General features: G+C 49.0%; 1 protein-coding gene across 1 annotated transcript in view; it reads right to left on the minus strand.

Annotated features, from left to right (window-relative positions):
* LOC120391410 overlaps nt 1-25,389 on the minus strand; it is a 108,644-nt gene that overhangs the window by 61,019 nt on the left and 22,236 nt on the right. The window lies entirely within an intron of this gene.

The raw sequence follows: 25,389 nt of genomic DNA on the forward strand, positions 1-25,389 counted from the left end.
TTTGTTGCTTCCAACCTGAGAGTGGAGTTTTGTTTTTCCACACTATGCACCGCAGCCACACACTACTCACTTCAATTCGTCATTGCTATTGTCCCTAGACCTCTTCCTACTAGGCCCTATGTCATAAACAGATAGTTAAGGGTTAAGGTCTCTTTTACCTGTAAAGGGTTAACAAGCAGTAACCTGATGAACACCTGACCAGAGGACCAATCAAGGGACAAGATAATTTCAAATTTCTGTGGAGGGAAGTCTTTGTCTGTGTCCTTTGTTTGGGTTGCCGTTCTCTCTTTGGATCTAAGAGAGGCCAGATGTCTATCCAAGCTCTCCAAGTTTCCTGAAGTATTTTCTTCTATTCAGTATAGTGAGTATTAGAAAGGCGGATTAGTCTTATAATTAATTTCTGTATTTGCAAATGTATGTTGCTGGAAAGATATCTTTATTTCTGTTTGCTGTTCCTTTGATTATTCTGAGGGGGAGGGGAAGCCTCTCCAGGTTTATAAGTCAGACCCTGTAACTTTTTTCATCCTGGAGTTACAGAGATAGTGTACTTTCTTTCTTTCTTTTAATAAAATCCTTTTCCTTTTAGAATCTGATTGATTTCTTCCCTTGTTTGGATTTTCAGGGGAAGGGAAGGGGGAGAGGGAATCCCTCTTTGTTTTGATTCAAGGAGTTCGGATCAAGGTTATCTCTCCCAAGGACTAGGGGAGGGGGAAGAAGGTTGGGGGGAATGGATTATTTCCCTTTGTGTTAAGATCCAAGGAAGTTGGGATCTGTGTTCCCCAGGGAAAGTTTGGGGGGGAACAGGGAGTGTGCTAGACACTGGAACTTCTAGCTGGTGGCAGTGTACCAGATCTAAACTAGGGTTTAAGTTTAAAGGAGCCCATGCAGGTCCCCATCTTGTGGACGCTAAAGTTCAAAGTGGGGAATAAACCTATGACATGGTAGGCAGTGGTGGGAGGTTTTAAGAACCAAGAGCTATTGAGAGCTATTTTCTCCTTCTAGAGCAGGAAAGCAGGCTAGCAGGGGGAGGTTTGTTTTTTTTTTAGAAACCAAAGCAGAGAGATTTTTTTTTCTTTCTGGCTGCTTGAAAAAACAGCTAGGGAAGAGGTGTTAAAGTTTTCTAACAAGGCTTGTTAGAAAGGACCCCCACTGAGAGAGCATTAGCAATTGCTAGAAACAGGACAAACCAGTTTTGTTTTTTTGGTCTTTTCTCAGACAGCAAACAGCTAACACCATTTGCAAATGAAAAGTTTTGTTTTCTTTTTATTCAGTCGGGAGTAGAAAGGGATAGGAACTTGTAAACCAAGCAACCTGAGCTAAAGCAACATAGTCAAAGCACTGACTGCAGAGGGGTGTGGCCAGCACCAGAAAGCACAAACATGAGTACCAGTGAAACAGTTGAGAAACTTGAACTGGCTAGGATGCAAGCAATAGAAAAAGACAAAGAACATCAAAGACAGATGGAACTAATTAATACAGAAATGGCCAGGGAAGAAGCTGCCCTCAAGAGAGAGATGGAGAAACAACAAGCCAAAGAGGCTGACCACAGGAGGGCGTTGGAGCTCCAGAGGGAGGCCCACCAGCAGGCTCTGGAATTAGCAAGGGCTAACCCAAATGTTCCAGCCAACCCTAACAATCCTTCTCCAGGCACTGTTTCCCATCCCAGGAAATTTCCCACCTACAAGGCAGGTGATGACACTGAGGCCTTCTTGGAAAATTTTGAAAGGACCTGCCATGGGTACAGCATCCCTGAAGACCAGTACATGATAGAGCTGAGGCCAGAATCAGGATGGGCCTAACACCTGAACATGCCCGTCATAGAATCATAGAATCATAGAATCTCAGGGTTGGAAGGGACCTCAGGAGGTCATCTAGTCCAACCCCCTGCTCAAAGCAGGACCAAACCCAACTAAATCATCCCAGCCAGGGCTTTGTCAAGCCTGACCTTAAAAACCTCTAAGGAAGGAGATTCCACCACCTCCCTAGGTAACCCATTCCAGTTCTTCACCACCCTACTAGTGAAAAAGTTTTTCCTAATGTCCAACCTAAACCTCCCCCTCTGCAACTTGAGACCATTACTCCTTGTTCTGTCATCTTCTACCACTGAGAACAGTCTAGATCCATCCTCTTTGGAACCCCCTTTCAGGTAGTTGAAAGTAGCTTTGAAATCCCCCCTCATTCTTCTCTTCTGCAGGCTAAACAATCCCAGTTCCCTCAGCCTCTCCTCATAAGTCATGTGCTCCAGCCCCCTAATCATTTTTGTTGCCCTCCACTGGACTCTCTCCAATTTATCCACATCCTTCTTGTAGTGTGGGGCCCAAAACTGGACACAGTACTCCAGATGAGGCCTCAGCAGTGCTGAATAGAGGGGACTGATCACATCCCTCGATCTGCTGGAAATGCCCCTACTTATACAACCCAAAATGCCATTAGCCTTCTTGGCAACAAGGGCACACTGTTGACTCATATTCAGCTTTTCGTCCACCGTAACCCCTAGGTCCCTTTCTGCAGAACTGCTGCCCAGCCATTTGGTCCCTAGTCTATAGCAGTGCATGGGATTCTGCCGTCCTAAATGCAGGACTCTGCACTTGTCCTTGTTGAACCTCATCATATTTCTTTTGGCCCAATCCTCTAATTTGACTAGGTCCCTCTGTATCCTATGTCTACCCTCCAGCGTATCAACCATTCCTCCCAATTTAGTGTCATCTGCAAACTTGCTAAGGGTGCAGTCCACACCATCCTCCAGATCGTTAATGAAGATATTGAACAAAACCGGCCCCAGCACCGACCCTTGGGGCACTCCACTTGATACCGGCTGCCAACTAGACATGGAACCATTGATCACTACCCGTTGAGCCTGACCATCTAGCCAGTTTTCTATCCACCTTACCGTCCATTCATCCAGCCCAGACTTCTTTAACTTGCTGGCAAGAATACTGTGGGAGACTGTATCAAAAGCTTTGCTAAAGTCCAGAAATAGCACATCCACTGCTTTCCCCTCATCCACAGAGCCGGTTATCTCATCATAGAAGGCAATTAGGTTAGTCAGGCATGACTTGCCCTTGGTGAATCCATGCTGACTGTTCCTAATCACTTTCCCCTCCTTTAAGTGGTTCAGAATTGATTCCTTGATGACCTGTTCCATGATTTTTCCAGGGACTGAGGTGAGACTGACTGGCCTGTAGTTCCCTGGATCTTCCTTCTTCCCTTTTTTAAAGATCGGCACTACATTAGCTTTTTTCCAGTCATCCGGGACCTCCCCCGATCACCATGATTTTTCAAAGATAATGGCCAATGGCTCTGCAATCTCATTGGCCAACTCCTTTAACACCCTCGGATGCAGCGCATCCGGCCCCATGGACTTGTGCTCGTCCAGCTTTTCTAAATAGTCCTGAACTACTACTTTCTCCACAGAGAGCTGGTCACCTCCTCCCCATACCGTGCTGCAGAGTGCAGCTGTCTGGGAGCTGACCTTGTCTGTGAAGACAGAGGCAAAAAAAGCATTGAGTACACTAGCTTTCTCCACATCCTCTGTCACTAGGTTCCCTCCCTCATTCAGCAAGGGGCCCACACTTTCCTTGACTTTCTTCTTGTTGCTAACATATCTGAAGAAACCCTTCTTGTTACTCCTAACATCTCCGGCTAGCTGCAACTCTAAGTGTGATTTGGCCTTCCTAATTTCACTCCTGCATGCCTGAGCAATACTTTTATACTCCTCCCTGGTTATTTGTCCGTCGGCGGTTCAGAGCCCTAAAGTAGAAACCAGATGTGTCATTCCCCAGACACGCCTACTACATTAAAAAGAATTGGAATGCATGGATGTCAGGACTAAAGATTCAATCTCTAGAAGACCTGGCCCACCTTATGCAAATGGAACAGTTCTTAGATGGTGTTCCTGAGCAAATAGAATGGTACATCCTAGATAGAGAGCCCAAAGATGTAACAGAGGCAGGGGAGATTGGAGGCAGATGGGTGGACTTAGCAGAAAAGAAAAAAGCTACTATCAAGGAGAGTGAATATAACAAGAGGCAAGCTGACAATAAACCCTACCACCGGGGGACACCCAAGACCCCTGCTACAACCCAAGGAAAGCCTCAGACTACCTACAGTCCCACCTCACCAGTCTCCAGCAACCCACCTCGGCCCAGTGACCCGTCAGCTGGGCGATGTTTTAAATGTAATGAACTGGGACATATAAAGGCCAACTGCCCCAAGAACCCCAATCGAGTACAGTCCATTACACCATCATCACGGCAAGGATCCCCAGGCCCAGATATCTCTCAAATACCCCCGGAGCGCAGGGAAACCTTGAGAGTGGGCGGGAAGAAGATCACCACGTGAAGAGACACCGGGGCACACGTGTCAGTTATCCACCAGTCCTTTGTGGACCCAAAATTCATCAACCCAGAGGTCAAAATCACAATTTCTCCATTCATGTCAAATCTGTAACCTTACCTACAGCTGAATTGCCTGTCCAGTACAAGGGCTGGTCAGGAAAGTGGACTTTTGCTGTCTATGACAATTATTCCATCCCCATGCTACTGGGGGAGGACTTGGCCAACCATGTGAAGCTGGCCAAGAGGGGGGGAGTGGTCACCCGCAGCCAGGCCAAACAAACTTCCACTCCCATCCCTGTTCCTGAGCCGTCCACCAAGGCCCCGTCTGTGTTACCAGAGACCCAGACAGAGGTGGTGGAACTGGATCCCATGCCAACAACTACAACAGCCATAGTACATCCAGTCCCAGACCCAAAACTGGAAGAACAACCAGCGGCAGAACCATTGCCAGCACTGATGCCAGCGCTTGCAACCCCATCGCCAGAGGGCGCCAGCGGGCCTGAACTGGCAGAAGCAGCAGACAACCCTACCCAAGAGGCTCAGCCAGAGCCTGAAATATCACCTAGTGCACCAGCGGAGAGCGGTTCACAGTCAGCGGAAACAATCTCATCACCTACATCGCTTCCAGAGGGACCAAGTCCACAGTCTACGGAGGAACTGGTGTCTCCAACCTCAAGGGAACGGTTCCAGACTGAGCAGGAAGCAGATGACAGCCTTAAGAAAGCTTGGGCGGCGGCACGGAGCAACCCACCGCCTCTCAGCTCTTCTAACCAATCCCGGTTTGTTGTAGGACAAGGACTTTTATATAAGGAGATTCTTTCTGGTGGACACCAGGAAGGCTGGCATCCTCAAAAACAGTTGGTAGTTCCAGCTAAGTACCGGGAAAAGCTCTTAAGCTTGGCCCATGATCATCCCAGTGGTCATTCTGGGGTGAACAGAACCAAGGACAGGTTGGGGAAGTCCTTCCACTGGGAGGGGATGGGCAAGGACGTTGCCAAGTATGTCCGGTCTTGTGAAGTATGCCAAAAGGTAGGAAAGCCTCAAGACCAGGTCAAGGCCCCTCTCCAGCCACTCCCCATAATTAAGGTCCCATTTCAGCGAGTAGCTGTGGATATTATGGGTCCTTTCCCAAAGAAGACCCCCAGAGGAAAACAATACATACTGACTTTTGTGGACTTTGCTACCAGATGGCCGGAAGCAGTAGCTCTAAGCAACACCAGGGCTATCACTGTGTGCCGGGCCTTAACTGACATTTTTGCCAGTTAAGTTAGGTTGGCCCTCTGACATCCTTACAGATTCAGGAACTAATTTCCTGTCCGGGACCATGAAAGACCTGTGGGAAGCTCATGGGGTGAATCACTTGGTTGCCACCCCATACCACCACCAAACCAATGGCCTGGTGGAGAGGTTTAATGGAACTTTGAGGGCCATGATACGTAAATTTGTACAGGAACACTCCAATGATTGGGATCTAGTGTTGCAGCAGTTGCTGTTTGCCTATAGGGCTGTACCACATCCCAGTTTAGGGTTCTCACCATTTGAGCTTGTGTATGGCCACGAGGTTAAGGGGCCATTACAGTTGGTGAAGCAGCAATGGGAGGGGTTTACGCCTTCTCCAGGAACTAACATTCTGGACTTTGTAAGCAACCTACAAAGCACCCTCTGCCATTCTTTAGCCCTGGCTAAAGAAAACCTAAAGGATGCTCAAGCAGAGCAAAAGGCCTGGTATGATAGACATACCAGAGAGCGTGCCTTCAAGGTAGGAGACCAGGTTATGGTCTTGAAGGCGCAACAGGCCCATAAGATGGAAGCGTCATGGGAAAGACCATTCATGGTCCAAGAGCGCCTGGGAGCTGTTAACTACCTCATAACATTTCCTAATTCTTCCTCAAAGCCTAAGGTATACCATGTTAACTCTCTAAAGCCCTTTTATGCCAGAAACTTACAGGTTTGTCAGTTTACAGCCCAGGGAGCAGATGACACTGAGTGGCCTGAAGCTGTCTACTACGAAGGAAAAAGTAATGGTGGTGTGGAAGAGGTGACCCTCTCCACAACCCTGGAACGACTACAGCGGCAACAGATCAAGGAGCTGTGCACTCGCTTCGGCCCTTTGTTCTCAGCCACCCCAGGACGGACTGAACAAACATACCACACCATTGACACAGGTAATGCTCACCCAATTAGAACCCCACCCTACCGGGTGTCTCCTCATGCCCAAGTTGCTATTGAACAGGAGATCCAAAACATGTTAGAGATGGCTATAATCCGCCCCTCTAACAGTGCATGGGCATCTCCAGTGGTTCTAGTTCCCAAACCAGATGGGGAAATACGCTTTTGCATGGACTACCGTAAGCTGAATGCTGTAACTCACCCCGACAACTATCCAATGCCACGCACCGATGAGCTATTGGAGAAACTGGGACGTGCCCAGTTCATCTCTACCTTAGATTTAACTAAGGGATACTGGCAAGTACCACTAGATGAACCCGCCAAAGAAAAGTCAGCATTCATCACCCATGCAGGGGTGTATGAATTTAATGTGCTTCCGTTCGGACTACGAAATGCACCCGCCACCTTCCAAAGGCTGGTAGATGGTCTACTAGCAGGATTGGGAGAATGTGCAGTTGCCTACCTCGATGATGTGGCCATTTTTTCTGATTCCTGGCCCGAACACCTAGAACACCTAGAAACGGTCTTTGAGCACATTAGGCAGGCAGGACTAACTGTTAAGGCCAAAAAGTGTCAAATAGGCCAAAACAGAGTGACTTACCTAGGGCACCACGTGGGTCAAGGAACAATAAACCCCCTACAGGCCAAGGTGGAGGCTATCCAAAAGTGGCCCGTCCCAAGGTCAAAGAAACAGGTCCAATCCTTCTTAGGCTTGGCCGGATATTACAGGCGATTTGTACCACACTACAGCCAAATCGCTGCCCCACTAACTGATCTAATCAGAAAAACACAGTCAAATGCAGTTGATAGGGAAAATTTGCCCCACCTGTCCAGCCTAGGTTATTATTTGCTTGCAGCATTTATTGTATTAGGCCCAAAGGCGTATAGTCTAGACAACTGTTATATATAAAGCCAAGGTTTGCATTTCTGCTTTTAATATGTTTATCTGTACAGAGGGCATTCAGGGAAAATGAGTAACCAAAAGAAGGAAATAAGAAAGGAGTGTTCAGCTTGTTTTTAGATTGCTTTATGAATTTTAGCCTGAATAATGTAAGCACGAAGAAAGGGTCTTAAGACTGGCAGACCACCAACAAAAACTGCCCAGAAACAATAAAAGGAAACACCATATATGGGAGAAAACTGAAGTAGCTTGCTAATGGTACAATTGATACTCCCAAATAAGGAACTTTTAAGTAAATGCTAATTTGCGGTTTTAACCTTTATAAGCTTGGTAAAATTTGTAACAGGCAGAGGGGAGCTTAACCCTCTCCCTGCATGCATGCTTGTACTATAATAAAAGTGCCTCCGGCTGCCTGATCCAAAATTCAAAGGTGTGGTCGATTTTTCCACAACACAGTTAAGTGGACTGATGAGTGTCAGAAAGCCTTTAGCCAGCTTAAGGCGACGCTCATGTCTGACCCTGTGTTAAGGGCCCCAGACTTTGACAAACCCTTCCTAGTAAGCACTGATGCATCTGAGCATGGGGTAGGAGCAGTTCTAATGCAGGAAGGACCGGATCACAACTTCCATCCTGTCGTGTTTCTCAGCAAGAAACTATCTGAGAGGGAAAGCCACTGGTCCATCAGTGAAAAAGAATGCTACGCCATTGTGTATGCCCTGGAAAAGCTACGCCCATATGTTTGGGGACAGCGGTTCCAGCTACAAACCGACCATGCTGCGCTAAAGTGGATTCATACTGCCAAGGGAAACAACAAAAAAATTCTCCGATGGAGTTTAGCTCTCCAAGATTTTGATTTTGAAATTCAACACATTTCAGAAGCTTCCAACAAAGTAGCTGATGCACTCTCTCGTGAAAGTTTCCCAGAATCAAATGGTTAAAAGTGTTCTTGAAATGTGAAAAATCTTGTTGTTTACATACTTAGTAGTATATGTAATGGTGCATGTGTTTTATTAATCTGTTTATTTTAAAGTTCTAGGAAGAAATCACCGCTAGTGTGGTTCCCCTACTGTCTGCGATTTGGGGGGCATGTCATAAACAGATAGTTAAGGGTTAAGGTCTCTTTTACCTGTAAAGGGTTAACAAGCAGTAACCTGATGAACACCTGACCAGAGGACCAATCAAGGGACAAGATAATTTCAAATCTCTGTAGAGGGAAGTCTTTGTCTGTGTCCTTTGTTTGGGTTGCCAGTCTCTCTTTGGATCTAAGAGAAGCCAGACGTCTATCCAAGCTCTCCAAGTTTCCTGAAGTATTTTCTTCTATTCAGTATAGTGAGTATTAGAAAGGCGGATTAGTCTTATAATTAATTTCTGTATTTGCAAATGTGTGTTGCTGGAAAGATATCTTTATTTCTGTTTGCTATTCCTTTGATTATTCTGAGAAAGGAGGGGGGGGAAAGCCTCTCCAGGTTTATAAGTCAGACCCTGTAACTTTTTTCATCCTGGAGTCACAGAGATAGTGTACTTTCTTTCTTTTAATAAAATCCTTTTCCTTTTAGAATCTGATTGATTTCTTCCCTTGTTTGGATTTTCAGGGGAAGGGAGGGGGAGAGGGAATCCCTCTTTGTTTTGATTCAAGGAGTTCGGATCAAGGTTATCTCTCCCAAGGACTAGGGGAGGGGGAAGAAGGTGGGGGGGAATGGATTATTTCCCTTTGTGTTAAGATCCAAGGAAGTTGGGATCTGTGTTCCCCAGGGAAAGTTTGGGGGGAACAGGGAGTGTGCTAGACACTGGAACTTCTAGCTGGTGGCAGTGTACCAGATCTAAACTAGGGTTTAAGTTTAGAGGAGCCCATGCAGGTCCCCATCTTGTGGACTCTAAAGTTCAAAGTGGGGAATAAACCTATGACACCCTATTATCTCCAGTCCTGTCTCAGGGCCAGCATCCTCAGGTTCTACTCTCTCTGCAATCCCAACTATGTAAGGTTCGCTAACCAAAAACTCTGCTTGATTGTCAGGCTCCTTTGGCCAGATAGGAGCGCCCTTCTGCACCGCTCTAGTCTCAGCCTGGAACGAAACTGCTAAGAGCAGGAGCTCCTTTTATCTGGGTCAGCTGGCACCTGACTGGCTGTTGCTCACCCTTCTAGTCCTTGGAGGACCAGGTCTCTGTGGTTTCCAAAATGGCTGCTCCAGATCTCCTATCTAGGGAAGCTTGGAGGACTCACCTTCTCTGCTCTTCTTCTCTGAGCCCGCTGTTTCTTGAGTCTGGATGGGAGTAGGTTGCAGGAGGGCTGTGAGGCCCCCAGTAGGTCAAATATACCCCATCTCAAACCAACTCTGACAACCCCAAGAAGAGTGGTCCCCCTTCTACTCAGGTGGAGGCTATCCACACTAAACACACCTGTCTCCTCAGAGAAGGTGGGCCATTTTTTCTATAAAACCACAACCCTCCATCACATACTTAGCCAACAATTCACTTCCATAATCTTCTGTGTTCTGTCTTCCTTGACTCATGGGACAGGAAGGATTTTTTCGAATATGGCTTGGACATTCTTCTTCTTCAGCACTCTTCCAAGTGCCCAGAAGTCATCTACTGTCTGTGAGATATCCCGCAGTGCAGTGACATTAATGCTGATAGGAACCATCACCAATGGTTGCCTGGCGAATTCCAAAGCCTGTCCAATTTTAGAGTGATACCTTGTGTCTTGGCTCTGGGAGGGCAGCGCACTATCCTTTTGTCCTCTTATCTCTTGCAGAACGTTCTTTCAATTCTTTGGAGTATTGAATCTCCAGTAATGGTCATCTGTCTTCCTTGGACAGTTGGAGAACTCTGTGCGATGAAGCTTCATTTTCTTACAGGTTGGGCCAAGCTACGGTGTCTACTAACACGTTCCTGGAATACCACACTTCCCCGCACTTTTGGGAATGGCATGTGCCCACCCCTGCCTGCATTACCTCACCCCTGCCAGCGTGACTTCATCCGCATGGTACGTGCAAGATCACACTGCATAGGAGATGCCTTTTTTGAGAGAGTCCTGCTCCCACTGGCCTGATCTTGAGTGTAGCAGGTATACAAAGTCATACTGGAGAGGCAGAGAAGAGCAGTCTTCAAAATGGGATCTCCTGTTTGATACGGGAAAAAAAACCAACCAGTTTTTACCACTACTGGATGAGAGACAAACCAGCCAAAAAGAGGAGCATCTGGTGTGAAACCAGAGAAGTGGCCTCCATAGGCCAAACTGCGGTTCAAAAATGTTCTGTATATCTCCATTCTCTTGGGCCTGCTGGATCATTCATGTTGAAGGGGGTTAGGTTCATGATTACAAATTATCAGTGTTGTAATACAATATTCCCTTCACCATATGTTCTGATAGCCAGGAAAAATCAGGGGCTTGGTCCTTAGCTGGTATAAGTCCGTGGAGCTCCATGAAAGTATATGGAGTTACACTGCTTTAAACCAGCTACGTTTCTGGCCCTTCATCCTCAAGATATATAGACGTGTATGTATCCCTCCCTTCCCTCCCTTCCCCCAGCACTGACCCCAGACGTACAAAGCACCCCCTGCAGGACACAGTGAAACTCTCCACCCAAACAAAGACATCTGTGGGGAGTATGAACGAGGCTCGGAGTTGGTTGAAGAAGAAACTGTAGATGAGCCACTGACTAACGGCTTGTCTGTATGGGAAAGTGTTACCAAATTATGCCAATAAGTCTGTATGCCGATACAGGTCTTGTTATCCCCATCTAATCCCATATATGGACAAACTTGTTCTGTTTAGCCTAAACCCCTTCCAAAGTGACATAAAATAAACTGAATAAAGGTCACTCTTATGCTGGACGAAAAGAATCCACAGGAGGGTGTGTTTAACCTCGGATAACAGAGTCAATTTAAATTAACAGTTTAGTTCATACCAGTACAGTGTAGAAAAGGCCTAAGAATGACCACAAGGGGGCCAGATCTCCCACTGATATAAAACAGCATCTTTCCATTGGAGTCAATGGGACTGGATCCCCAGCTGGTGAAAATCAGCATCACTCCACTGAGGTCAATATACCCATTTACGCCAGCTAAGGATCTGGCCTTATATAATAAGCTTCCACACACCGAAGAATGGAACTGTGCCCAGAACTAGCTCTGGGACTAGGAAAAGGGAAATTAACTAGATTGAGGAAGCTCATCAGAAATGACCCTAATGTTTAAATTGAGGAAACTCTGCAGAGGTTGCTGGAACCAAACCATGGAGCCCCACAGGTGGCAAAGCCCAGGCACAGTGAGGCTCCCTGCTTATCTCCGGCTGAGCTTCATAACCCCTGGTCACCACAGCCCCTGCGCCGTCCATGATTCAGGTTTTGTTTGCCCTTGTACAGTCATCCGTGCCCCTCACCCCGCCCACATCCCCGGCCTTGTCTGCCCTTGTCCAATAACTCCGCCTGTTGATCTATGTCCCAACCTAATCTCCCCTTTGTACAGTCATCTGCACCCACAAACCCACCCATGTCCTCAGTCTTATCTGCCATGACTCCTGCTTGGCCCATGTCCCAGCTTTGTCTGCAGCTGGTACAGCCACGGCTGTGCCCCCTCCAGGCAGGCGCCTATGCATGGTACAGCCTCCCACAGCCAATCCCATAGGCTCCAACCCTGTGCACACTTCAGTCCCTCTCTGCCGGGCTGTCTCTAGTGAATCTGCTGATTGGCATTTGGCTGTTCCCCTTCCCTGGCTCCTGCCTGTCTCTCTGTCCACCCTTATCCTGTAAGTTCCTCAGGGCAAGGGCCGTCCCTTCTTGCATCTCTGGAAAGCACCTGGCGCATGTCACCAAAACTTACACAGCACAGATTTAGTCAGGGGAACTCTGCCACTGGATGTCAGTGAGGCTGAGGGTCAAGGGCCTAATTATGATTTCCAAATGGGTCCCCCTTACACCTTCCTCTGAAGCGGTGATAGTGGCCACTGTCTGAGATGGGATACCAGGCGTGGGTAGTGGGGGAACCAAGGGCTGAGAGGATAGCCCCCAGGCTGGCCCACTCCTTCTTACCAAGGGCCAGCCCCTCCTGCCCCTCCCGCCCCTCTTTCCCCCCGGAAGCCGAGAGGGCCCCCTCATGTCTGCCAGCTCTCCCCACCCCCATCCCCGGGCCACCCAAGCACCTTCAGCCCCAGTTCCCCAGCCCCAAAGCACTGGGCGGACGGGGGTGAGCACCCCTCAGCCCCGGAGTGCTGTGCAGCTTGACCCAGGGCCGGCTCCAGGCACCAGCTGAGCAAGCTGGTGCTTGGGGCGGCAGATTCTAGGGGGTGGCATTCCGTCCCATCCTAGGGCGGCACTGACGCTTTTTGTTTTTGTTTGTTTGCTGCTCTGGCTGCCCTGTAAAGGGCGGAGGAGGGCAGCACCCTGCAGCAAACTCGGCAGGGCAGCCCGCGTCCTTCCCTCCCCGCCGACCGGAGCAGCGCAGAGCCCTCCCGGCAGGCGGCGCGGCGATCGGGGCCGCGGGGTGCGCTCCCCGTTGACGTGCTGGCCGCCCCCTTCTCTCTCCCCCCGTCCCTCCCCCTCCCCCCCACTAGACCGGGCGCGCACTCTGCAGCACAGGGAGTCTCCTGGCTCCAGCCACCCTGTGGGTTTTTTTGTTTCCCCCCCCCCCTGCTTTGCCGCTTTAGCTGCACCGTGTTTTCTTTTCTTTTTTTTCCCCTGCTTTCCCGCTCTGGCGCCACTCCTCCCTCTTTTTTTTTTTGCTTGGAGCGGCAAAAAAGCCAGAGCCGGCCCTGGCTTGACCCTTAGCACCATGAGTCCCGGAGCTCCGGACACTGCGGACCCAGTCCCAGCACCCCCAGCTCCTCCTCCCAGCACAGGGCGGGCAGCGCCAACACCTCAAGCAGTGGAGTGCTGGTCACTATGGCCTCAATGCCCAGGGGCCCCCCAGCTCTGGGCGGCCCTAGCCACCCCAAGTCCCAGCCGCCCTAGCCCCAGCTCCAGCCCTGGCAAGCTTCCTAGAAGAGGAGCAGCCTGCCTGGGCTGGGGCCAAGGGGGAAGAGGAAAGCAGGAGGGGGCTTCAGGGTGCAGCGTGGGTGGGGCCAGGAGAGGCTCTTTGGAGAGGCATAGCCTTCCCAGGCCTACGATACACACCACCAATCATACCAGGCTAGATGGGCTCCCTGCTCTTGATCCAGTCTGGTGATGCCTATGTGCCAATAGATCAATTGCAAGACCATGAATTGCACTAGGAATACAGAAGAAAGATGGTTATGGTGGTTAGGGCCCAGTGCAGGAAACATGGTCAACTCCCTGCTCTACCCGTGAGCACCTGTGTGACCCACCCCGCCGGGTCTCAGCTCCCCACCTGTAAAGCGGGGCTGAAAGCTCTTCCTTAATGCACATAGAGGTCAGAAGCCTAAACAGGTTCAAGTCAGTGAGGTCTAATATATGTAATGCCCCCTGCTCTTCATCAGCAGATCTCACAATGCTTTATAAAGGAGATCAATGTCTGTAGCAGGGTGGTCCCCTGCTCCTGCCCTGAAGGGCGTAAAACAGCCCAGGAGAGGGCTGGGGCTGGGGCAAGAAGCCTGGGCTGATTGGGGGAAGCAGGCTCTGCTGTGGCCATGCCCCAATCAGGCCCAGCTGGCCCCTATAAGAGGCTGTGAGCCAGGAGCCCAAACAGACTCTTCCTCTGCCTGTAGAGGGAGAAGGGCCTGGCTGCAGGGAGCTAGACACGGGGTACCTGAGTGGAGCAGGGCTGGGGAAAGGCAGAGGAGCTGGGGAGCTCCTGTCTGGAAAGCCCCAGGCTGTGGCCTAGCAGAAGGCCAAGGGGTACTGGGGGTTGCAGAGGGAAGCCCAGGGGTAGGCCAAGGCAGCAGGTCCAAACCCTCCTTGCCAGTGATGAGTGGCTGATACTGCAGTCTGCCCCAGAGTATGGGGGCTAGGCAATGACTGGCAGTAGCCTTATACTGAGGTGAGGTGGGAATAGTGGGTGGGGGTTCCCCAGGGAGGGGAGACCCTGAGACTGAGGGATTACTGCCAGGGGGCAGCACCCCAGATAAAGGGGCACTCGGTCCAGGGAGAGACACGGGGGCCAGAGGACAGGTGGATCGCTGGCCTGCAGAGGGTGCTCCAGAGCTGGAACAAGCTAACTCCCAGGAGTCACCAGCAGGAGGCGCCACAGGGGTGAGTCTGCTCATCTACAATGTCATTATATCCATTTTATCGATGGGGACACCAGTGAACAGTCACCATGCAATGGAGCCAGGTCTCCTGACCCCAGTCCAACCCTGCTGCCACCAGACCCCCCCAGTCTTCCCTCCAGCATAACCTTCAGGGTGATTTAAAAAAAAAATGCAATTGGCCTCAGAATTGTTACTTTCCAAGCATCTCGTGACTAGGGCCTTACCAAACGTGTGGTGTGTTTTGGTCAATTTCACGGTCAGAGGATTTTTAAAAGTGTAAATGTCATGGTTTCAGATATTTAAATCTGAAATGTCACGGTGATGAAACCATGGGGGTCCTGACCAAAAAGTGGATTTTGGGGTATTTTATGACCATGATATTGCCAACATTACTTCTGCGCTGCTGCTGGCGGCGGCACTGCCTTCAGAGCTGGGTGGCTGGAGAGCGGTGGCTGCTGACTGGAGCCCAAATCTGAAGGCAGCATTGCCACCAGCAGCAGTGAAGAAGTGAGGGTGGCATGGTATGGGTGGGGTCATTCCTTTTGTGTGGGGCAGAGCTGCCTTTATGGGGGGGAAACTGCCCAGGGTGCTGTAGTCGGTGGGGGGGGCATGGTCATCCTCCCTCCCACCCACATCCACATCCTCACAGCCCGCCCAAGGCATCTTAGGCCACGGTGGGTTTTTTCATATGGTGGTTCACCCTCCATATTGGTCCCTCTCCTACTCGCCCTTTTCTTGCCCTTGTCCTGAAATCTGCCTAGTAACAGGGCCAGTGGTGAGAAACTTAAGGTGGGAAGGGTCACCTGACCCCAGGTAGGCTGCCTAGCGACACTAGGGTATAGAAGGGTGCTGAGCCCTACACATGGTGTTTAAAGAAGTGTTTATCCAAGGGCTTTCACCTACATTAAAGGCGACTTTAGGAGCAGTCAATCTAAGGACAATAACTATTGGAGAACTAGAAGACAAGTTGAGAAGTTTTTGAGCTGCTGAGAGGCATTCCCAGGCCACTGGCAGAGGAAAAAGATAGCTGCTGTGAAGGAAAACAACAAGCCTGGTAGACACAAAGGAAGAAGTGGCAGTAATTACACGCAGAAGCTATCAGTAATTTTTATGGTTTTGATATCAACTGTTGCCACACATGGGCACACCCCCCACAAAGTGATGATGAGTAGGACCATGAAAATACCCGAACAATGGTGGCTGGGGAAGGGGTTTAACACCTGATAACTACCAACCTAGAGTGTTAATGGACCATTTTATGAATATGCTACTAAAGACCATCAGTATGATCCGAAGGCAATTGGCGATTCAGTTGTAACCCCCAAGCAGATTACTTAGAGTCCTGGAGCTCTGTCTGCTGGCAGCTCAGGGAGGAGGAGCCAAGGCAAACTCAGAGTCTGCCCAGCAACCAATAGGGAGTGGAGATGCCCCTCCCAGGGAGTGGAAGAGAGGGAAGAAGCCATTTTTTGAGGAGATGCTGGAGCCAGCCAGGGCAAGGGCCGAACTGGCTGTGAGGGGGGCTGGTGAGTCCCAGGCCTGCAAGCAGGGTTCCCCCTGAGAACTGGCCTCTAAGGACCTGACCGCAGATCCCTCAGCTGGGTTTTCCTTCCCCACGGATGATTCCCAATTGTTACATTTGCTGAGAAATTTCCCCAGCCAGGCTGGGTTCACCTCCAGCTCCCCTGGTGAGACCAGTCCCCACATGGTCAGCACTGCTAGTCCAAGGCTGATTCCTGCCTGAGGAGCATCCCTGCCAGCGGACAGCAGCCCCTGGAATCGTCCAGCGTCATCCTCAACCCTGAAGATCATTTGTGGAATCCGTGAGTGCCTTGTCTTTAGTTAGTTAGTCAGTCAGGGAATTTGTTTTGGGGACCCTCTACTCCCTGAACTGTGTCCTCAAGCCAGGGAGTGAGGGTTTGAGGATTTTATAATCTACCGCTTATTACACCTGTGGAGGGATTCACCACCTCCTCCCACTTGTGGGTCTTTTGGGCTGTACTGAACCCAGTCAGCCGCACTGCTACACCTCTGCAGAGAATTGTATAGGTCATCAAGGGCCCCAGCAAGGTACGCGTACCAACAGGACACTAGTTTTACATTTGTTACATCCAGACACGGGTATTTTAAGTGTGGGCACCGGTGACCCTAAAAATAGTGTTTCCCCTGTTATGTTGTATTTGTTGCCTGTTTAATATAATTGTTGTGTTGAATATATTTTTATGTGTTGTGCTATTTCTTGGAAGTCTCCAACTATCTGGCAGATAAGTGGGGATTCCTCTGTAGTTAGAATTTTCCGCCCAAGCTGCCCTGGTGACCCTGCCAGGAAGGAGCGAGGGGGGTGGAGGCACCGCCAACTAATTTCATAACCAAAAAAGAAAAAAGATTCACCCTGCTGAGTGGGTGGCGGTGTTGCTGGCTCAAAGGGCCCGAGGAGAGCAACAGTGAAGGTTCGTTGCCCAGTGTGCGTCGCACTAATTAACACACCAGGGTGGAGAAGCAAACCACGTTTATTTGAGCCCAAATAAGGTGCCAGGGAGAAAAAGCATTCTCAAATCCTGCACACCCGCGCGCAGGCGGGGTCCCAGCATTTATACCCCCCTTGTTTTTCCCCCTTCCTCCCTCCCCCTTGCAACAGTTACACTTAACACTATAATGTAGCTTGTTAGAACTGTTCTCATTCGCATATTTATCTATTGGCCTTGTCAGCTCAGGCACATGAAGACTTCTCCCCCTTTCCTCCCCACCTTATCACTACTTTTGCTAGTTTAAGCAGGACTGCAGCTGTTTGCTAGAAAAGCTGACTCTCACATATTCTGCTTTTAGGCTGTTAGCATGTAGGTTGGTTAAAGTTTCCAAAATGGAGTTACTGTGGCTCACTTAGACCCAGAGCAGGGGCCTCATTGACACTTGTGGTCTTCCACTCCCCCCAAGTTACCTAGATTTATGCCTAGTGACACCAACAGCGGGATCCAAAAGAACCCAGACCTGTCCATCAGAACATGTAAGCGGATTGCCATTAAAGGAGGTAATCAGGTGGAGAGGGGCGCTACATTGGAGGCACCGCTGGGATCCCGTCTTTTAAACTCAGACCTTATATACACCCCTGCTGTCTTCCTGGGAAATTACGTAAATTCCCAGTATGGATTACCAGAAGAGGCTTGTGACTTGGTGTGAGCTGGAGGGGGCTGACCCTGAACGCCACTTCCTGCTCACGAATGTACCCATTGAATGGGAAGTTAGAAGAATTGAAGATGAGATTGCTAATGTTAAAGAATGGGGAACCTGTGTGGTTCGGAGTCAAATGCAAGCAAAAGGGGAAGCTACTTTATCCCTTCTTGTAGAGAGCAAGATTATACTGTCTACTGTGGTGACTCCCCATGTAATTCTGCCAGATGGAGAGAAGGATGGATGGAAGGTGACCATACAAGCACAAGCACATTTTCCCTCCACACCTGCCCCACCATCTGAACCTATCAATTTTCAGTCCAAATTGAGAGACTTTCTTAGGCAGGAAGGGAAGACCATGATTGAATTAAGGACTCTTTTGGGAAGTAGTCCTGTACCTCCCTCCAGTTCTACGGACCAAATAATTTTTGCTATGGGACAAGCAATAGGGGAGTCCATAAAGACAGCATATGAATTGGGTCCTTACAGAAAGCTGAAGTACTTTTCAGGTATTAAACCAGTGCCTGTAGGGGAAGATGACTATGACACTTGGAGGCATCAACTAAATCAGGTGATGCAGGAATGGCAATGTAGTGAGGCTGAAAAGAGAAAACGTGTTGCAGAAAGCCTGCGAGGACCTGCAGGGAATGTAATATGTGCATTAAAGGCCAGCAAGCCGGTTGCCACTGTTGATGACTATCTCTCGGCCATGGAGGATGCCTTTGGGAGCCTAGAGACAGGGGAAGACCTCTACTTTCAATTTCGTTCCTGTTACCAACAGCCAGGTGAAAAACTATCTTCCTATCTTCACAGATTGGAACCGTCCCTTCAGCTGTGCATCCGCCGTAAAGGCATTGAGAGGAGCAAGGAACACCGAGTACGACTAGAACAGGTCATACGAGGTGCCATTTATGATGACTTTCTAATTATGAAATTGAAACTTGTAGACGGCTTGGACAGTCCTCCAGAATTCCATCAATTGCTGCGAGAAGTCCGGGAGGAGGAGTGTAGCAGGGTGGACCCTGCTCCTGCCCGAAGGGGTTTAAAAAGTGGCCTGGCAGGGCTTGAGAAGACAGCCTTCAGGCTAGGCTGATTGGGGAAGTGGCTGCAGCTGGGGGCCACGCCCCAAACAGAGCAACAGGGCCTTATAAGAAGGCAGGGAAGCCAGGAGCCAGACAGTCTCTCTCTGGCTGTGGAGAGAGATGGGCCTGGTTGCTTAGGAGCTTGAGACTAGATACCTGAGTGAAGCAGGGCTGGGGAAGGCTGAGGAGCCGGGGAGCTCCAGCCTAAAAAGCCCCAGGCTGCGGCCTAGCAGTGGGCCAATTGGTACTGGGGGTTGCAGAGGGCAACCTAGGGGTAGGCCAAGGCAGCAGGTCCAAACCCAACTTTGCCTGTGATGAGTAGTACTGCAGTCCCCCCAGAGTGTGGGGCTAGACAATGACTGGCAGTAGCCAAACACTGAGGCAAGGTAGGGATAGAGGGTGGGGGTTCCCTGAGACAGAAAGGGAGACCCCGAGAGAAAGGGGTACTGCTAGGGGGCAGCACCCCATGTAAAAGGGCACCGGGTCCAGGGAGGGACACGGGGGCCTACAAACAGGTGGATCACCAGCCTGCAGAGAGTGCTCCAGGGCTGGACTGAGCCAAATTCGCAGAGCAACCAGCAGGAGGCGCCGCAGGGGTGAGTCGACCCATTTACAAGGAGGAAAAGAGAACTGTTAGAGAAAGGAATAAGATCTCAGTGAGCAGGAATGGTGTTGGCACGATTGTTTAGGGTAGAGAGTGTCATGAGCCCTGCAACTGCATCCAGAAAGACCTGTAAGGCATTGGATTGTGTTGAGTGGGTGGCGGGATCCAAAAGAACCCAGACCTGCCCATCAGAACATGTAAGCGGATTAAAGGAGGTAATCAGGTGGAGAGGGGCGCTACACAGTTAAAGAGCAACGCCAGGTATGTGGACAAAAGGCTAGGTGATGTGCTCAGACCTAAAGAGTGGGACATAAGTAACAAAGTTGTATATCGGTTTTATTCAGACAAAACCTATGTCTTAAGTCTTAAGTGGGTGAGGCCAGTAACGATAAGAATGAATGTGTCTACCTCCTCTGAATCTTACATTGTCAGTTTAAAATGTTATAACAACACTAAAAATAATGGTAACTTTCCATGAGAGTTGTTATGGCAAACAAAATACAAATGTTCAGCTGAACGATACAGGTACATGGAGTATGACAAGTCTATATGGAGTTCAGGAGGTAACTGAGGTGGTGGTTGTACCCGAGCCATACATAGTCATGTGGGACCTGTAGTAGTAAAACGGGATATTGAATGGTTAATGCAGTGGTCCCCAACCTTTTTGTGGCCAGTAGCACATTCATGTTTTCAGAAAAGTGTGGCGGGCGCCAACAATTTTTCAAGGCTTATTTTGTATTTGTACATTAAATAATATGAAAAACATCATTTAATATTCTTCCTACTCTGGGTTGAAATAATACGTACTTTGTCTCTTATTTGAACCACTCAATTTGGAGCAAAATGTTAAAAAAAATAATAAATTGCAAAGCACAAGAAAACAGCAGTATCAGTGCAGGAAGAATACTCACATACAGGGCTGGCTCCAGGCACCAGTGGAGCAAGCAGGTGCCTGTGTCAGCACATGTTACGCGGCAGCATTCGGTCCATTCTGCAGAGTCAGAGCATTTTTGTTGTTGTTTTTTTGGCAGCAGTTCTGGGCAGTACAGCAAGAAGCCTGAGAAAAGCTGTGCAGCCTGCAACCCCGGAGTACTCTATCCCCAGCAGGCGGGGGGCCCTGGCATCTTTCCCCTGCTGGTCACTAGGCGGGCCCCACACCTGCCGTGGACAGAGCGCACTAGCGCCCGCAGCCCTGGAGTTCTCTGTCCCTGGCAGGCGCTGGCCCACAGCTTCTCTCCGGCTAAGCTGCAGCCCCGCGCCTGCCGGGGACAGAGAGCACCGGTGCGCACAGCCTTTTGCTAATCCCAGCTGCCAGCCTGTCTAGTGTGTCCAGGAATAAGACAGGACACCATCCATCAGGTGAGGTGCTGGCAGAGGCTGCTTTAGGTACATGCAATATAGGCAGTTGTCTACGGTGGCACATCTCTGAGCAGCTGCCTGCAGTGGCAAAGTTAGCTTGACCGCCATCCAGTCACACAAGACCACAATGCCACTCACTGGAATTTGGCACTGCTGCCCTTTCCTTCATGATGCAGGAGTGACTGGGCCAAATCTGCCACCTTATACCTCTGAGGAGGACGATTGAAAAAACAGTTACTCACCTTTCATAACTATTGTTCTTCGAGATGTGTTGCTCATATCCATTCCAAGTAGGACGTGCACACGCCACATCCACAGACATCGGAATGTTTTTCCCCTAGCAGCACCTCTTGGAGTGGTGCCTTCATGGCACTCAATATATGACCCTGCCAACCCGGCACCTCCTCAGTTCCTTCTTGCCAGTTACTCCGACAAAGGGGAAGGCAGGCGGTTTGGAATGGATATAAGCAACATGTCTGGCAGAACAACAGTTACAAAAGGTGAGTAACCGTTTTTTCTTCAGGTGATTGCTCATATTGATTCCAATTACCGTAGGTGATTCCCAAGCCTTCCCTAGGTGGTGGAGTCGGAGTTAAGGAAACACTGATTGTAGCACTGCTCTACCGAAAGCTGTGTCATCTCTGGCGTGCCGGATGATGGCATAGTGAGAGGTGAAGGTATGCACCAAGGACCAAGTTGCTTCCCTGCAGATTTCTTGGATTGGGACCTGGGCCAAGAATGTAACTGACAAGGCCTGGACCCTCCTGGGGTGTGCTGTAAGAGTTGGGGCCAGTACTTTGGCCAGCTCGTAGCATATGCGGATGCATGACATGATCCAGGAGGATATTCTTTGAGATGAGACCGGGATCCCTTTCATCTGGTCTGCCACAGTTATGAACAACTGGCTCGACTTTCTCAATGGCTTAGTGTGCTCTATGTAGAAAGCAGGTGCTCATCAAACATCAAGGGGGTGTAGCCTCTGCTCCTGGTTACTGGCATGAGGCTTAGGGTAAAAGATGGGTAGGAAAATGTCCTGATCCTTGGGGAGAAAGGCCAGGTGAGGCCTGAGTTGCATCTTACTCTTGTGGAAAACTGTGTAAGGTGGGTCAGAGGTGAGGTCCTTTAGCTCAGACACCCTCTTAGCTTTCCTGGTCGTTCTTACATCTGCGAACTTCCAAGACAGATACAGGAGGGACAAGTTGCCAGTGGTTTGAATGGGGGCCCCAGGAGCCTGGAGAGAACCATATTAAGGTTGCACACAGGGGCAGGCTGCCAGATCTGGAGATGTAGGTGGTCCAGACCTTTGAGGAAGAGACCAACCATAGGGTTGGCGAAAATGGATCCACCCTGGGTGGAAGGCCAAGATAGCAGTGAGGTGTACCCTAATGGAGGATGCTGCTAGGCCTTGCTGTTTCAGGTGTAGGAGGCACTCTAATATGAGAGGTACAGGCGCCTGGAGAGGGGGTGTACAACATTGGTCACACCAACATGAGAATCTTTTCCACTTTGCCAGATAGGTGGCTCTAGTGGAGGGCTTCTGCTCCCAAGGAGAATATCCCTTACTTGTTCTGAGCACAGAAATTCCATGGGGTTGCACCTGCTGTCGATGGAGGAAAGCAGCCACGACTGATATGCACTTGGTGAACACTCAGGGGGGCTGTTGAGAGGCCGAACGGAAGGACAGTGAATTGGTAATGCTTGTGGTTGACCACAAAGCATAGGAAGCACCTGTGCACTGGATGAATCGCTTTGTGGAAGTACACAACCTTCATGTCAAGGGCGGCGTACGAGTCTCCCAGATCCAGGGAGGGGATAATAGTGCCCCGGGAGACCATGCGGAACTTTAACTTTACCATGAATTTGTTGAGTCCGTGTAGATCTAGAATGGGTCTGAAACCCCCCCCTTGACCTTGGGGATTAGGAAGTATTGGGAGCAGAATCCCTTGCCCCTTAGCTCCTGAGGAACCTCCTCCACCGCTCCCATGGCGAGTAGCTCCTGCACTTCCTGGATAAGGAGCTACTCATGAGAGACGTCCCTGAAGAGGGATGGGGAAGGGAGTGGGAGGGAGGGTAGGAGAAGAACTGGAGAGAGTATCCCACTTCCACCATGCAGAAGACCCAGCGATCCGAAGTTATTTGGGACCAAGCACGGTAGAAGTGGTTTTGCCAGAATTAGGTCTCCCTCCTTTCTCAATGAGACACCCTGCCACTGTGAGGGGCATTTCACTATCCACTGCTGTATTAAGTCATCTTTTGCTTGCAGGTCCTATGAAAGCTGCAACTCTTTCTGGTTGTTCTCTTCACTTTCTTGTTTTTGTTTAGCCTGTGCCTGGGTGGTTACAGCCACAGGGGTGGGCTCCCACAGTGTTGCTGCTTCCTTAGCCAATTTATCTACTTGTTCATTTCCCTTTTTCAACAGACCTGTCCCCTTAGGGGCTTTTATTTTAACCATCCTCTTTTACTGTCCTGCCAATTTCTCTGTTTGCTACCATAAAGTCTTGTGTTTAATTTCGGATCCGTCAGTTCCTGTAAAAACTACACTATTCCACCACAGTAGGTAGATAGTGATTCCCTTGTAAACGTAATCTGAATCAGTTCCTGTTATTAGTTCTGTTTGCTTGTTCTTCATTCTAGCTAAAACTTCCAAGACCGCTGACACTTCTGCAGACCGTGTTCCTGCTTTGATTAATTTATACTCAAAGAAGTTAACTCTTTGCAGGTTTCCAGTTAAGCAAATCCCTACAAAGCCAGTGACTCACATTCCTTTGGTGTAAAATGAGCTACCATCCACAAACCAAATGATTTTTCCAATCATCTGTTCAATTGGGGTTGCTTTAAAGACAGGGTGCGCTTTGGATTCCCGTTGGGGTTCACAAACATGTTCTCGACTGCGTATAGTCCATCCCCATACACATACTTCAGTTTCTTTCAATGGGACTTGTCAGGGTTACCTCCCCACTCTGAACTTTAGGGTACAGATGTGGAGACCCTCATAAAAGACCCCCTAAGCTTATTTCTACCAGCTTAGGTTAAAAACTCCCCAATGCACAATTTCTCTTTTATACCTTGGATTAAGTAACGCTGCCACCACCAAGTGATTTAAACAAACATTTAGGGAGGGCCACTTGGAGCCCTACCTTCCCCTGATATCCCCCCAAGCTCCTACACTCCTTTTTCTGGGCAGGTTTGAGAATAATCCCCCAAACCCCTACAATCCCTTTCCTGGGGAGGCTTGAGAATAATATCCTCACGAATTGGTACAGGTGAACACAGACCCAAACCCTTGGATCTTAAAATAATGAAAAGTCAATCAGGTTCTTTAAAAGAAGAATTTTAATTAAAGAAAAGGTAAAAGAATCATCTCTGTAAAATCAGGATGGTAAGTACTTTACAGAATAACAAAAGATCCAAGAACATAGAGGATCTCCCCTCTAGGCAAAACCTTAAAGTTACAAATTCAGGGATAATCCTCCCTCTAGACAAGGAAAATCACAAGCTAAAATAAAAGTAAGTTAACACATTCCCTTATTACTTACTAATTCTAATTGAGTTGGATTGCTTGCCTTCTTGATTGGTCTCCGGCAAGCACACAGAACAGACAGACAAAGCTCCTCTCCCAGATTTGAAAGTATCTTGTCTCCTTATTGGTCCTTTTGGTCAGGTGTCGGCTAGGTTACCTGAGCTTCTTAACCCTTTACAGGTAAAAGAGGAATCACCCATTACAGGGTAAAGAGGGATTTTATGCTACCCTTAGCTGTATATTTATGACAGGACAAATTGAACATTCTCGGGCACGAGAGCAAAGACCCATTGAATGGCCTTTATCTACTTTCACATATCCTTAGACAGATTTTCCTGACTGAGTAAGTTTCCCAGCGGATGGTGACTCTTTACAATCACAATGCTTGTGCCGATAATTGCCTGAGCTTTTTGTAGTGTCCAGTAGGCAGCGAGAGCAGTTTGCTCACAAATTCCCAGTTTTCTTCCTGCACCTGTTAATGCTCTGCTATAATAAGCAACAGGTCTCTCCCCAGCACCAGTATCCTGTGTAAGCACACTAACAATACAGACATTCTTCACATCGGGGTACAATACAAAGGGGAATTCGTTAGGGGCGGCCAAAGTAGGTGCCTCCACTGACTCTTTTTTCGGGCTTTCCCATGCATTAGTTGCCTCCTCTGTCCAGGTCCACTGTGGTCTTTTAAGTACCTCATACAGTGGACCTGCCCTGTCTGCGTATCCAACCATAAATTCCCTGCAGAAGTTAGTGAGCCCCAAAAAAGATTGCAAAGTTTTGGTATCTACTGGCATAGGGAGGTTAACAATACACTTCACTCTTTCCTTATCCACAGACCTTCCCCTTGGACTGAGTTGAATTCCAAGATATTGCACTTCTCTCTGTTTAATCTGGGATTTAGAGGGGTTAAATTTCAAGCCGTACTCTTGAAACTTAGCAGTTAGTAACTGCTGCATTAATGCTTCATGTTCCTGTTCTGTTTCACTGACTATTAAAATGTCATCTACATACTGCACTATCCTTCCCGTTTGTAACAGTCCCTCCTTCTCTAGCATATTTCTCACTGCAGTGTGAAATGTGGGTGCCTCACAGTACCCCATAGGCAAAACAC

Source organism: Mauremys reevesii, linkage group 25, assembly GCF_016161935.1.
Source record: "Mauremys reevesii isolate NIE-2019 linkage group 25, ASM1616193v1, whole genome shotgun sequence".
In the NCBI taxonomy this organism is placed as follows: domain Eukaryota; kingdom Metazoa; phylum Chordata; order Testudines; family Geoemydidae; genus Mauremys; species Mauremys reevesii.